General features: G+C 29.8%; 1 non-coding gene across 1 annotated transcript; it reads right to left on the bottom strand.

Moving 5' to 3' along the window:
- Nucleotides 1-26: 26 nt before the first annotated feature.
- LOC148762029 (small nucleolar RNA snoR8a) lies at nt 27-119 on the bottom strand. The gene has a single exon (XR_016027267.1). It is a non-coding gene; the product is annotated as a small nucleolar RNA snoR8a (small nucleolar RNA).
- Between the last annotated feature and the right edge of the window lie 12,009 nt (nt 120-12,128).

The raw sequence follows: 12,128 nt of genomic DNA on the forward strand, positions 1-12,128 counted from the left end.
TATATAAAAAAAATTGAAAGGATGGAGCAACTCAGATTCTATGGTTGTAATAAGAGGGTTTTCATGCTCAAATTAAGCAAGCTAGAATGAAGAATTATTTTTATAATCATTACTAACTCCATATCTCCCTTCTTCATTTTTTCAAAAGAAAAAACTAAATCAACCTATTTTGTTAATTTGAGTTCAACTCAAGTTAAAAAATAAGTCAAATAAATTTTAAATTTTTGTACTATTATAAATAAAAGAAAAAAAATTTATTTCATCTTTTTATATTATTTTATTTCAATATAATGCAAATTATTCATCTAAATTTAACTTTAGATATGAAATTTTTTCAAAAATTTTTTTAAAGAATGAGAATTCAAACTTAATTTTTACAAATAAGATAAATTAATGTACATATTCTACAATCAAATAATAAAGTAAGAAAATATTTCTATATATTTTTTAACACCATATATCTTTTACACTTAAATATTTGACTTATTAATAAATATATCTATCATCTAGCCAAAGATTTCTATTTTTCAAATGTTGTCTTCAATTTAGTCTCTTAATATCTAAATTTTATTTAATTTAGTCCTGTACTATATATTTTTGTTCGATTTAGTCACTATGACGTGATATGAAAAAAATTTTTGAAAATTTTTTATCTACTATGTGGCACTGACACGTCAGCTTGTCAATGTCACATTAGCATTACCACATCATCATATTAGTGCCATGTGGCACTATAACGTCATCACATCGGTACCACATAGCATGCCACATCATCATGTAGGTGTCACATCATCAGAATATGCCACATCAACGCTGACGTCATCTTTTTTAATAGCTAAATTAAATGTCGTTAGGGAAAATGACTAAATTGAAGCAATTCTCAAAATCAAATGACTAAATTGAAGCAATTCTCAAAATCAAATAACTAAATTACTTCGATTTTGAGTATAGGGACCTAATGGGTATTTTGACTATTTATTATTAATTACGAGTATTTTTTATATGACACACGTGCAACCTTATTATTTTAGTTTACTTTAATTAATAAAAATAATATGTTTTTTCACAAATCATTCTAAATAAGAAGGATTCTATTAATTAATTAATTAAATTATTTTTATAAAAAATTAATATCAAATTTTGTTGTGAAATGTAACTTTGAAGAGAATATTAGAGAGAAGATTAGAGAAAAGTAGTAAGAATGTAAGAAAATCTTCTATTTCATTTCTTGTTTCAGTATATCAACTGTCAACTATAGGCACACATAGATGGAGGGGAAATGAATTTACATAAACAAAAAAGATGAACTTAGTAGATAGGAATGTAATGTACATATACTAAATGAAATCAGGAGATGGGGATGTACTAACATAAATATGTACATTAGGTATGGGAGAAATATTAGTTATTATGTAATACAATAGATATTCACATATATTCATAACACTCCCTCTTATATGTCCATTGTACTGTTTCATTAACAAACTTAAGCTTAAAAAAACTAGTCAGAAGGAAAAAAAAGTACAGCGTGGTCCATAATTACTCCCCTTCAATTTAGTCATGTTGCCACTGCTGAGGTATATCCCTTAAATGTATATTGTACTGTCTTATTAAAAACCTTAAGCTAGAAAAACCTAGTGGGACAAAAACCAATCAAAAAGAAAAAAGAGTACAATGCATGGTCAATAATTGCTTCCCCTCAATTGAGCCATATTGCCACTTCAGGGCCAAATTAATCTTGCGTCTTGTTAACTTTACGCATTTCAATGCCATATACTAATTGCTCGAATGTTGATGTTGGCAATGATTTGGCAAAAAAATCTACAAGATTATTGGTGGAGTGAATCTGTTTAACATCAACTTGTTAACTAGAGTTTGTGAGTATAGAAAAATTTCAGTGAGATATGCTTGGTCCTATCACTTTTAATATATTCTCCCTTGACTGATACAACGCAAGCAGCATTATTTTCATAAATTATAGTGGAAGAATTTGTAATCGGTGTTAAACAACAAGAATTATGAATATGTGTTATAACGGATGTCAACCAAATACACTATTTTCTAGCTTCATATAAAGTGATAATCTCGGAGTGGTTGGAAGATGTAGCTAGTAGCGTTTGCTTAGTAGAGTGCCAAGAAATGGCAGTGCCATTATACCAAAATAACCAATCGATTTGAGAGCAAGCCTTGTGCAAATCAGATTTATATCCCGCATCAATGTATCCAACTAAACTGGAGTTAGTGGCATTCTTAAAATAATATAATCCCAAATCTATGGCTCTTCGGAGATAACAGAAGATATATTTTATCCCATTTCAGTGTCTCTAGGTTAGTTCAAAACTAAAACATGCCAACAAATTTACCACAAAGTGATATTCGGTCTCGTAGATTTTGCCAAGTACATCAAAGCCTCAATTGCATTGAGATATAGTACTTCAGGTCCAAGTATCTCCTCATCAGGTTCTCTACGACGAAACGAGTCTTTTTGGGGATCAAAAGACATTACAACCATAGGGTGAGCCCTATCCATGTTAAAACGTTTAAGCAATTTCTCAATATATGCTAACCGATGGACAAGTATTCCATTTTCTTTGTGCTCAAGCTCTAGACCAAGACAAAGTTTGGTTTTACTCAAATCTTTAACTTTAAACTCTCTTTTTCAAATATTTAAAAATTTTAGACAACTCTTCTAAAGTTTCAATCAAATTCATATCGTCGACATAAATTGCTATCATAGCAAATCTAGTTTTCGATTTCTTAATAAACACGCATGGGCAGATAAGATCATTTTTGTACTTTTCCTTAATTAGGTACTCACTTAAGCGTTGATACAATATGCAGTCGGATTGCTTTAACTCGTACAAAGATCTTTACAACTATATTGAGAATAAGTTGCGAGAAGTGTATACTTTAAGCATTTTGAATCTCTCAAGAATTTTCATATAAATATCGAAGTCCAATGAACCATATAGATACGCTATCACAATGTGCATAAGACACATTTTTAATTTTTCAAAAACTACTAGGCTAATAAGGAAACGAAAAGTAATCATATCCATCATAGGTGAATATGTCTCATTATAATCAAAATCAAGTCTCTGAGAGCAACCTTTGAGAATGAGTTGAGTTTTATATCTCACGACCTCATTTTTCTCATTTTGTTTTCGAACAATGACCTGCTTGTATCCAATAGACTTTACATTGTTGGGGGTTGAGTTACAGGCCCAAAAACCTCTCTTGAGCTAAAGAAGCCAATTCAGCCTGAATTGCTTCCTCCCACTTGGGCTAATCTTGTCTTTGACTACATTCAATAATAAATCGCGGTTCATAATCATCGTTTTATAATCTCATGAGCAATTGAGAGTGCAAGAACATCATTAATGATTATCTCATTTCAATCCCAAATCTCATTACAATATGTAATGGAAATCTCAATATTCCTAGGGTTAGTGGTCTTATCATAGGTTCGTGCCTCTTCAGGGGCAATAAGCTCTCCTAGAGCAAGCTCAACACTAGGCTTTGCTGGAGTGGATTCATGATTCCTCCTCTTTAATTTTCAAGAGACAGTATCTTTTGATCCTATCAGTCTTCCACACTTTAGGCGTGAGCCATTTTGATCCATTTCAGCTTGTTCTTCAAGAACAACAATCCTAACTAGAACATTCACGGTTGGAATATGAGACTTTGTAAACTTGGCAGCATCAGTAAATGTGTTATTAAGTCTATCAATAATATCTTGTAAATGGATTATTTGCTGCACCTCATTTTCACATTCAAGAGTTCTTAGGTCTAAATGGGATAGATTTTTCTCATTTTAGAAGAAAATCTCAACTAGTTTCTACTTCTTAGTCATGGAAGCCTTAGGTATCCTAATCGGTGGGAACACTATTCATCAAAATGACAATCCGTGAATCTAGCAGTAAAAAGATCACTTGTCGTTGGTTTCAAAAACTTAATAATGGATGGTGAATCAAACCCAACATAACTGCCTAAACGACGTTAGGGACCGATTTTAGTCCTTTTCAGTAGTGCTACAAGCACCTGCATAACGTAACCAAAGATGTATAAACATGAAATGTTTGGTTCATAGCCTAGAACCAATTGCATGAGAGATTGCAAGAGACTAGTAGTGGGGCGCAATCTAATTAGTGCCGCCGCATGCAAAACAGCATGACTCCACATTGAATAGTTGAGCTTTGTCCTCAATAATGGAGTATGAACAATAATTTGGATATGTTTAATCAACGGTTTTGTTAATCCATTCTAAGAATGAACATGTGGAATCGGGTGCTCAACCTCGATTCCTAGTGAAGCACAATACACATCAAAACCCTTTGATGTAAATTTACTAGAATTATCCATCCTTATACTCTTAATTGGATAATCAGGGAAATGTGCCCAGAGCTTTATAATATGCACAAGTAAACGTGCAAAGGAGACGTTGCGCGTAAATAACAAGCAAACATGGGACTATCTATAGGATGCATCCATTAATACCATAAAATATCAGAACAGGCCACTTGCCAGTTGTATTAGTCCACAAATATCACCATGGATTATTTGCAAGAATGAAGAGGATTCAAGATTCACCTTTGTCATAAAAGGTTTAGTAATGAGCTTTCCTTATGAACAAGTTTCACAGGTATAATTTTTGGACAACAAAACCTTTTTACCCTTTAAAAGGTGTCTTCTAGTATTTTGGATTATCTTACGCATCATTATAGCTCCCAAGTGACTTAGGTGATCATGCCAAAGATCGAACTCATCGGGATTTACCAGTTTCCAGAACATGTTAACGTAAGATTCAACTGCTCTAATAGTGACACAATACAATCCTATAGTTAAAGCTTTCAGCTTTTCATGGATGGTTTTTTGGCCCATCTTATAAGAAGTGAAGCAAAAACATTCCTTACTTTGTTCATGTATTGTCTCAAGATGGTACCCATTACGCCGTACATCTTTGAAGCTAAGTAGATTCCTCTTCAATTTACTACTTAGCAATGCATCCTCGATATGTAAAGTGCTATCATTTGGCAGAACAATTGTGACATTTCTAGAGCCATCAATAATTCAAATGAGATTTATATTCCTTTTTCTCAATAATTCCCATTTGCAGTTGTATTGACAACTTCAGGTGTCTTAGGGCTCACCATCGCTTTAAGGGATGAAAGGTGGCTTAAGGTCCGTTGTCAACTTCAAACCGGTTGAATAGCATACACAATTGAAATCTAAATGATCAAAGAATTAAAAAATATATTAGTTTCTCAATTGGTTAGAGCCTTGTGCTGATAACGTGTTATAAAATATAATTTTGAAAGAGAATATTAGAGAGAAGTAGTAAAAATGTAAGAAAATCTTGTATTTTATTTCTTGTTTTAGTATATCAACATCAACTATAATGCCTCTATTTATAGGCACACATAGATGGAAGGGAAATGAATTCACATAAATAGAGGGGATGAATTTAGTAAATAGGAATGTACATACACTGAAGGAAATCAAGAGATAGAGATGTACCAACATAAATATATACATTAGATGTGGGAGATATATTAGATATTATAAAATACAATGGATATTCACATATATTCATAACAAATTTGTCATTATGTTATATTTTAAGAATTAAGTCGTTATATTTTAGTTATGTCAAATTTTGTGATTATATTTTATTTTGATTGATTATTGATAAGAAATCACAACGTGAAATTTCACATTAACTAAAAATATACACATTTTAATAATGGACACATCATGTCTTTATTATTCTTACTAAGTCATGTTTTATTCAATTCCTTTACTATTAGTTCATCAAAAATGCCAATATAACAATCGTATGAACTCATGTACATTATTTCATTTCTTTTTTATCAATAATCAATAATATATATATATATATATATATATATATATATGAAATTCTAAACAATTGCAGTACATAAGCAAAACTCAACATTAAGTGATAATATAGGAGAGAATTTGATATTTATCTCGTTCATTAATAATATAATTGTATAATTAAATTTTCAATCAAAAGTAAATGACTCAAATTGTTTTCACAAAAAAACTGAGTCTCCTAATTCACATTTATTTGTAGAGTTTTAATTATATTAAGATGATTTTAAAAAATGTTTTATAGGCATCCACTAAAATGACTCCACGTTATAATTTTGTAAAAGAATAATGACTATAACTATTGATATACATCTATAATCATTAATTAACTTTCATAACAAAAAAAAAAAACTTCCTTAAAAGCTAATAACTAAAAATTTTAAGGGTTTTTTTAAAGAAAAAAAATTTTAATTACTTTCTTAATGAGAAATTAATTTAAGATTTAACTCGTCACACAATTGCTTGTTGATGAGAAAAAAAAATCAATGTTTGTTGAAAAAAATTGATGTAAGTTGATTATTGTTTTGGTTAGTGATGATCTCGTTAGCATTTGGTTCTCTCTTTTTTGTCAAATATTTCTTCACGATCACATAATTTTGGTTGACCCATGGAAAATATGTAAGTTGTGTTTTGTGTTTTATCTTTAAACTACATTATAATCTCTATAAATAAATACTTGATAAATTAATAATCTCGATTAAATAATATTTTTGTGTCACGACCCGGAACTCCCATCGGGCCCGTGATAACAGCCGCGACGTCCCAATAGGCACTCATTATCTCGAATGCTGATCGGAACCTCGCAAGGCTTAGCATCAGCTTCCGCATCTCCCCGGTGAGCGACAGTTATTAAATCTCGCATTTCAAGAAATCATAAGTCGTTTCCAACTCAAAACAATAAAATATTATTTTTTAGCTCACAGGGGCATTTTCGTCATTTTTTAAAAAAAATTTTGAAATCCGTAAAAATATAATATGTAAGTGGGAATACATATTTCATGATTTAAATTAAATTTTGAAGTCTAAAACATTCGTTTAAAGTAAAATTATAGCTATTTAATATAATAAAAATATTAAATAAAATATTTTATTTTCTTAAAACACAATATTTTCAAAGTCTTCCTAAAATAACTTTTATAACGTAAGAGTAAAATAAATTTATTCATATAGTAATAAAGATAATTAAAGTATGAAATTTCGTTTACAGTGACACGTGGGCCCCTAACTGACCAAGAAGGTGTAGGGCTACGAACCCTTACTTTCTAGGATGCACTTCGAGATTAATTCCTGTCTTAATCAACTATCAACAAACTATCCTGAGCTTGAAAAATGGATAGGGAGAGGGGTGAGATTAAATAATTCCAGTGAGTAAATAATTACCATCAAAAGCATCTAAAGCCGAGTAGATGGAGACAATATAAAAACGTTATATCTCAATAATGTTCATAACACAAAATTTGTTTCAATCTATACCAAACAATTTCTTTTCATCAAAATTTCTCGACTTATGAATTTCTTAAACTTGGCCCCTGCCAAAATCATTCTCGCGGGTACCTTCGTCAAGATATCCCATTGAGACCGCTAAGGCTGTTAAATGTCCCATACCCATAAACATGTTTTCGCATCTGACACAAGCTGTTCCTTGGCGTTGACTGAGTTTCACTCTCACGTGGTGGTCCGAACGTGAGGTGCACTCAAATCATACATAAAGAGATACTTCATCCAACATCTCCCCCCGGAGGTAGTTATATAATTGGGTTACTGTGCCCCTTTCATTGGCAGTCCACGGAAACCCCCACCACTGCAGTGACCGTTTAATATACCACCATACCCATAAAATTTTTAGTAGCATAATATGATGAATAAAATTTAATCAAATCTACCGAGACCAATCCAAAATTGTTCATATATTTCATGCCAACCCCAAAAATTTAACCATCATGCTACCATAGTGTCATAAGCCCCAATTTCAATAACATATAAAATCATAAATTTCAACACAGTCTCCATATACTCAATTTTCTCAAAACAATATTTGATTTCAAAACCAGTATAAATCTCATTTTTATTAAAAAAATATTTTAATTGAAAAACATAATATTTTATAATTTAAACTCACCATTCAATAAAAGCATCAAACAAGTATAATTACTCTAGATATTTAAGACGATAAATTATCCACTCACTGTTCTAGGAGTCGATGTACTCCTAATCTCAGTCTTTAAGCACAATCTCTGTACTTTTACCAGTGTAATTTGCTCACCACCTATCCATAATGTACAATACATAATTCACCACATCAATACTTGACCATTATAAAATCAATTCAGGCTCGGTATATATGCATGATATGATATACAATTTATCTGACTATCGCTTAAATGCGGTGCTGACCTAATTCGGCCTATTATCTCCAATTTAACTCCAAATCAATTCTTCTCACTTTCTACACTCCAATTATACTTAAATTACCTTAGTGACTGTGAATGAGATTCAATTTATCAGTCCCGATAGCAAATAACGAAAATACCCCTAGTGGGTAAAAATTTGTATTTTTGCTCTGAAAATTCTCATTATTTTTCTAGGCTCATAATTCATCATTATTCATCATAATTCCTCAAATAAACATCAAGATCATCAGCCAATATTCCCTAGAAAATTTGGCCAATAATGATAATGGAGGAAAATAAATTCTTTTCTTGCTGTTTTGTTCTAAATATGCTAAACTAACTAAAAACACTAACATAACTTAAAATCAATTTAATCTAACAACTTTCTCTCTCCTAACCCATTTTGATCAGCCATCAATTCATCATGAAAACATGTAATTTAAGCATGAAAAATAAGGAGAAATGCTTAAAGAAGATAGATTTCAAGCTTAAGTTGAAAAATCCTACCTTTTTCACTTGTTTTCCTTGATTTTCCACACTTTTTCTCTTGAAATTCCTCACCTAGGGTTTGTTCTTCCTCTCTTTCTCTCTCTTCCTTGCTTGGCCAAATATTTGGAGAGTAATGGGCTGATTTATGCTATATTTTTAGTTAAATAATAAAATATCCTAAGCTTGACACATGACATTTTCTTATTGGTCTATTTTTAAAACTTTTAAAATTTTAAACCTTTTATCTCCACCACATGATTAGTCAAAGGTCAAAAATGAGGATAAAGGAAGACCTTGTACTGGACAAATGTCCTAATGGTGGAAAATTACAATTTTGCTCCTGAAGTGACAAAATTACCATTTTACCCCTATACTCCAAATCATACCGAAATTAAAATTTTTCACTTCTAAACCTCAAATCATACTCCAATAAGTCAAATGGGGCCAAAAAAAATCTTTTCTAAAAATTTTCATTTTGTCCCCAAGTGGCAAATGACCATTTTGCTCCTAGATAGTGAAAATTTCGGTTTGACTCTAAATTGATCCTTGAACTCCAAATCACCATTTTAAGTCATCCCTGAACCATGAAACTCTTAATTTCACCTTAAAATTTCTATTTGAACTAGTTCGAGAATTAATCGACTTAATGATACCATTAAGGGCAATATCATCTTTTAACGATTTTCTCAAACTTCCTAAATATGTAACCATTCTATTGAGCATGTAAATGACGTCGTAATTATTTTATAAAATAGGGTTTGACATTTTGACTGGTTCCATTTTAATATCAATGTGGTAAATTAATAATTCGTCAAATTATAAGATAATACAATTAGAAAAAACACATAAACCCCACTTGATATATAAATCAATAATCTCCTTATACATTAAAATTATATATATATATATATACATGATTTAGTTATGAGGCCTTTGTAAAATATAATTCTAATATTACTTATTTCTTCTTGAAATTAATGTTTCTTTGGACCTCATTTCTAACTTTTTTTAGTACATTTAAGAAACTCTGGTATAGAAATCTTGTATTGTAAGAAAAAATTTATATAACGTGATTGTTGTTTTGAATGCATCTTCACATGAGATAGGGTCTAGTACCAAAGGTGGTGCCAAACAACTAATTTATACATCAATTAAGCATTAAAAAAGCTTAATTGATGTATAAATTAATAAATGATTAATTTATTGATTAAATAATATCTCAACTAATTAATAAATTCTCATGATTCCAAAAGTATTAGTTTATAGAAGTTTAATTGTAAATTGTTTAATGTTATTTTAATTTAATTTAAAAAATTTTAGATAAATCAATCAAGATTAAGATAAGGTTAAAAGAAAGGAATGAATGTATAATATTAATTGCACGCTTTAAAAAGGGCATGATAAAAAGTTTCAATTGATGTCATTCTAATATAATAATATATAAAAATATTATTTTTTAGAATAAAGAATTAAAGAGTGTGAGAGAAAGATCAAAGCCGGCCATCAATTTTGTTTGTTTCTATAAACTCAAGGACATCCTGCATGGCAACCGAACCCAAAATTAATTCCTCAATAAAACTGAACACACCCATTAATGATTAGATTGCTTGGAAAGATATTTGAGCAAAACTTTAACAATAACACTGTAATTTGCTCTTTAATTTTCAATTTTCGAAAATTTTAACAATAAAAATAATATAAAATTAAAATTATATTTGATTAAAAGTAATTAATTATAGGTTCAACATAACATATATCCAGGAATAGCTTTTACATATAAAAGTTAAATGGTATATTGTGAGATTTGCAAAATTTTATTTTTAATTTAATTGAATATCTAAATGTACTTTTTATTTTAATTTTATTTGATATCTAAATGTACTTTTAATTTTTCATGTTGAGCCACTTTGATACGTTTAAGACATGAAATTGTTGTGTCTTAAATGTGTAGATATAATTAATACACGAGACACGGTTATTTTAAACTCAAATCTAGTTAACTTTGTGTCATGTGCAAAATTACAAAGTGTTGTCAATGAGTAGGGTAACCGGTAAATTTGAGGTACCATAATTCAAATCTGATTAATAAGTAGGGTAACCCACTTTTACAACTACCAGTTATTTTTCAATTTTTCTATATGAACCCAAATCCTAATATCATACCCACTACTCATCAATTACCTGAACTCATTTATATACTTTATTGTGTTCAAAAATATATTATTAACCTCTTCATGAGTAACTAATTACCTAAATCCATATAAAATAATAATTATATTTTACAGTTCACATCCACATAATTTACTAATACTTAAATTTATAAAAACAAACAAACATTAAAATTAAAATTTAAACAATTAATAATTATAAAAATATCTCAAACAACAACTTAAATAATCAAAAACAAATAAATAAACATCCATAATAAACATCAATATTTAGGTTCGTGTATCAAGTATCTAGGGGTGATAACCGTACCCTATCCAAACCGAAAATGGGTATTAAATTTGCTACCCAAACCCATCCCAAACTCGAATATAATGTAACCATACCTTATATAATTGGGTTGAATACCCGTAATTATCCATTTAAAGAATACTCATTGCCATCCCTACTGTTAATGACAATCAAATTAAAAAGGAATTTGGAGAAAAAGAAAACTAAAACAATGTTGTTTTCTCTATTATTAGGGTTTTGGCTGAGGAAAGTAAGAAACACCGTAGTTTTGGAAGGCTTATTACAGCCTTTCATTAAAGCTCTAAATGGCGCCATTCGGTTGAGTGTGGAAGCAATTAAAACATTGGAAATTCATGTTCTTTGTTTTGTTTATAAAGAAATGCTTATATAGAGAAAGTTACTTCAGTTGACCATTTTATTTCTATTTAAATAGACAAAATAAAAAAGCTAAAATATAATTATAGTTTATGATCTAAATTACTTATATACACATAATTTAATATGAATTTTGATTTTTAGTTCAATTATTTTCTTTTGGTCAAAATACCCGATAGGTCCTTATACTATAGGTTTTTCATTAATTTAGTCCCTTTACCTCAAAACTGGTTAATTTAATCCTCTACCCTAAGATTTTATGCAATCAAGTCCCTCAACTTAACTCCATCCAAATTGACCATTAGTGATGCTGATATGACATTGACATGCCAAACAATATCTACATGGTGTTGACATGTTAGACCAAAATAATATTTTTTATCATTTTTTCAATTCTTTCCGGCCTTTATTTCTTTGTGCCATTTCATAAGGATCAAATTAAAAAAATTGTACAGTACAGAGACTAAATTGATTAAAATTGTAGAGTACAATGACTATATTGAACAAAATTTTATAATATAA

The sequence above is a fragment of the Theobroma cacao genome, chromosome 6 (assembly GCF_053813885.1).
Source record: "Theobroma cacao isolate CCN51 chromosome 6, ASM5381388v1, whole genome shotgun sequence".
Taxonomy (NCBI): domain Eukaryota; kingdom Viridiplantae; phylum Streptophyta; class Magnoliopsida; order Malvales; family Malvaceae; genus Theobroma; species Theobroma cacao.